Genomic DNA, 4,743 nt, shown 5'->3' with positions numbered 1-4,743 from the left:
TCTTTCAAATGTATAGCTCAATCATGAGATCTGATTGAAGAGAGTTGACATTCATAATCCACAGGAATAACCAGCAAGAAGGAGGATCTGATTTTAAATATGGAAGAGAGAGTGTATGTGATATATATTTCTCTATAAAATATGTCTACCATCTTAAAGTAAGTTGAGTTGATGAAACCCCTTCCATTGAAACAGATACATTTTTTTTCTTGGTATTTTCAGAAAGAATTTGTGTTCACAGTAGGATAAAGGTAGAAGCATATTTGACAAAAAAAAAAAAGCAAACCATTAGAAGATACACTTTCACTTTTGGAAGTTAGGACAGTCATTTTAACAGCCTCTGTATAGAAGACAGGTACAGAAATACTTAATATGACAGAGAGATTATGAATTCTGTGAACAGAACTAAGGTCAGATATATACTCTGTGCACAAATACTCTCTATAGATCTTTTGTCATTTATGAATGCATAACATTAGAACAATAGAGCTTTCAGAAAATACCGAAGAACGAAAATAAAGTAACAGTGAGACAAGAAACCAACTTTAGTATTCAGAAGGACAGAAGACTCTTGACACTAATTAGCCAAAAGATGAAAAGAAAGTTTTAGAAGAAATGTTTGATACTCCCAGGACAACCATATAATTTATCATATCAAGTAGGACACTTTTGAGGATGAAAGGGGCATCAGGACAACAGCCAGAAACTGGGACTCTACTGGGCATATCAAGATGTAGGGCACCCTAGCAACAGAATATAAGAAAATTTGAATATATGTAACAAATAGAATAGATGATAGAAAAACGAAAGGAAAATGAATGGTAAAGACAAGAAGCCAAGATTATTTTTAAAGGATAGACTGAGATAAGAAAAAATTGCAAAGAAACTTAAAATATAATAAAATATAATTATAGTGTAGGAGAGGAAAAAGTTTTCCTCAGCCCTTTTAGGGTCCCTGGCTGGGTCTGAAAATTAAACTGAGAAAGACAGATTAACAGGAGAAAAGCATATAAATTTATTTAATATAAGTGACATGGGAAACTTCATAAGGAAGACCCAAAGAAACAGTGAGATGTGTGTATTTTTATGTTAGGTTTGATGAAGAGTGGACAGTCATGAAGGTGTATAATATGTTACAGAGTATAAGGTAATAATAGAAAATAGAAAAATTTAGCAAGGCCTGTTCGTTAGAATTCTGTTTTGTATTCCTTTGTCTTCAGAGATAAGGGTGCTTTTTTCCTCCTGGTTTAGCAAAGGCATCTTTCACAGGAGAGGTTTCAGGGAAGAATGATGAGGGAGTTGGGGGTGGGAGTAACCTTCCTACTTCTGCCATTTTGTCCAACTCCTTCAGCTTAAAATAGTCAATATACCAATGTTCTATATTTCAGAGTAGCAAGTTCTAAATTCCATCAGTAGAACTGAAATCTCTACGGGAGAGGTTAAAAGCAAAAGTGACTGATAAGTATTGAATTAGTGTTATGGAATAAAATCCTAAATAACATTCCCAGAATGCTGACCAAAGGGAGAAAATAATAAATATGATAGTATATTATCTGAGGAATATGGAGAAATGATAATAAAGGTTAAACCTTGGAATTACAGGCATTCATGAGAAAGAAACAGGAATGATTGGATAAAATGTTAAAAGTACTTAAAGGAAACTTTCTGCCCAAAATAAACAGACTTGAGAACAAAAAGTGAAAGGACTTCTCTGGGGTGCAAGGAAAATTAGAAAGATTCATAGCAATTAAAATTCTGTCTTTCTTTATCTGATCACTAAATGGATGGGAAAATATCTGATTTGGGTGGTGAAATTAAAACTAGAACATAAAACAAATTAAAAAAAATTATCTAAGAAGTAGAAATATTAAGCTGGCCTCTAACTTCTCAGCAACACCAACAATCAGATAAGAATGAAAGGAATGAAGAATCAATTTAAAAAGGGAAAGTTTTATCTCAACATTAATAAAAGATTATTATTCAAAGACTCAAAAAACATACTTATGTATAACTCTTAAAATGTCACTTTAATATATATTCTGGCTTCTCTTGTAATAAATCAAAAATCAGAAATGAAGTTAGAGAAAGTTCCATATCCATCATGTATAAACAACTGTGGCAGAAGCAAATATGAAAAAGACATTGTTCTCAATGAATTTTATATTCTATCCAAAGCAAGCTATATGTAATCAATTAAGGACAAAAATAGCACTGTAATAAAGAACACAATTGTGTGACTTAGAATGAGGCTATGCTTAATATCCACTACAGGGAGTAGGAAAATCCTACTGAGTTACTGGCATTTATGTTGGACCTTAAAAAATCATTTGCAAGTTCTAAATGCTGGAGAGGTTATTTTGAAGAAAGAATGTAAGAAGAAAATGTGCAAAAAGTTTTGGGAGGCTTAGGAAAAGCACTAAAATTTAAGTATACAAAAGAGTAAATTATATACAAGAATTTAGAGTCAGATTATGGAGGCCTTGAGTGCCAGCTTTTTCAAAAGTAATGGGGAACCATTGAGGAACCACTGAAGTTTAGTGATATGCTATTATTCATGACTTCATAAGATAAATCTCATGAAAGTGTTAATGATATATTTGCTAGATTAGCTGTTAGAAAAATGTGAGATCTATTTACAAATTATTGTAGATTTATAGAAAAGAGATCATAAGAAACTGAACTCAGGCATTCCCAGTGGAAATAAAATGAGTAGAATACATTGGAGAAAGATGATAGAGGCAGAATTGATAAAAACTGGTGATTGTTTGGTTGTGGAGATGCAGGAGATAAATGACTATAACATTTTCAATTCACATTAAAGTAAGGATGGTCTTTTTAGATTGCTGTTTGGGTTCTCCAGCTTTGTAAACGTTATTTTTAGAAAGGAATAAGTAACAAATGGTTGTTTAGAGTAAATTTTTCTTGTAAAATGAATCATTTACATCTTATATTGAAAATTTCTTCAAAAAGATGTGAAGGAAGTACTTAGGCTTTATAAACAATATCCTACTGGCTTTTCTGTCAACTACAACTAGGAGTTCTATGCCATAATAGTTTATAGACTGTAACCTATTTGCTATATAATGATGCCAAAATGCCTGCATAATATGTCTATCCGTCTACTTACCTACCTACCTACCTACCTACCTACCTACCTACCTACCTATCTATAATACATTATATTATTGCTTATAACTTAACAATTTAGAAAAATCACACTCATTAAGTACATTTTTATATTAATATTCACTAAAAGACGTTTGCTATGTCTGCACTCATAGTGAAAATGAAATGAAGTGGGAGTAACTGAGAAACAAGCTAGGTTCTTGGTTACTGGCCACACTTTGAGACCCAAGCCTAAAAAGTTTTGACTGTAGTGTTTGGAGGTGCCTGGGGTTGGGGAGCAGGGGAAGAGCAACAGCTATCACAAGCTTTTCTTTTCCTTCCTTTATAACACACCCTACTTTTTAATCCAGTCTCCAGCACTTTTTAAATTTTAATTAATGATAATTAGAGTCGAACTTTAAAGTGTTATAATATCAATTAATTTTATCTATAAATTGAAAGATTGAGATTCTTTTGAATTTTTAAATGATAACTATAATATTTTATATGCATTGACGATTTCTCCATTTCACCCATTATATTAAGGTAATTCTTCTGAGATTCTGATTAAAAGGAATATGTCATGTGGAAGATAAAATAAAACATGTTAACTTAAAAAATAAAAAACACATTTTTAAGGCACTTTACAATTTCTTTGTTGTTAAAATACGTGCTATTTTAGCAACACAGAGCATAAGAACAACATTCAAGTGGAAGAAGTAAATAATACCTGAATCCAAAATGAAGGAAAATGTGTTCTAATTTGATGTTACAGAAATATAATTTTAGAGGAGATCTCGCTTGATCATAGGCTACAAGAGTAGAATTCTTATTTTTATCAACTCATAAAATGTGTCCAGTATTTATATGCTCTCCTGGAAAGTTGAAAAGCGAACGTAGGCATTACTTTCTGTCCTAAATTTATGCTATAAATTATATTTTGTTTGTAATGAAAAGTATTTTTTTTAATCATTTAATTTTAGTTAACTTTAATTTCTGGCTATGTTACAAGGATACCATGTATTGAATTAGATAGTCTTTCACTGTTACTGTCTACAGAAGAGATATTTGGGTGGGTATAGTGAATTTATTGAAGCAGGTAAGATATTACATGGTAGAACCTATCTAAAGCAAGTATCTCTCTGAGAGCTGAAACCTCTTAAAGGCAGCTAGTAGAAAATTAGCAGATCATTTTCTTCTCATAGTAAAATTTGATGATAAATATCTTTTGCACAGAGATACTGAGGCTAAAATAGCCTTAAGCCTTAAAGTAGCAAGGTGAATAATGCTTGTGTGACAGAAGTTTAAATAGTTCTATAGTATGGCAGTTAATTAAGAGATAGACTAGACTGATTTGATAAAGTAGTATAATAAGCAGTAAATTCACCATTGTCCTATACTCCCTTTAGTAGCTTTGGTTTACAACTGATTCCTTGACCCTTTGGTAACTGGTGTTGTATCACTCTAAGGCCTTATAAGCATGATTATATGTTAACTGACAAAGACTTAAAAAATAATCTTTCTACTGGAGTTTACATGCTTAGTAGTCCTTTAGAAAACCAAAATCTTCAGGTCCCAAGAATAGATTGTGCAGGAATTTACATCCTATGAATGAAAGAGGAGATATGAACTTCTAAA

Source organism: Pteropus alecto, unplaced genomic scaffold (genome assembly GCF_000325575.1).
Source record: "Pteropus alecto unplaced genomic scaffold, ASM32557v1 scaffold3, whole genome shotgun sequence".
Taxonomy (NCBI): domain Eukaryota; kingdom Metazoa; phylum Chordata; class Mammalia; order Chiroptera; family Pteropodidae; genus Pteropus; species Pteropus alecto.
The sequence above is the reverse complement of the archived record's forward strand: the minus strand, read 5'-3'. Positions refer to the sequence as shown.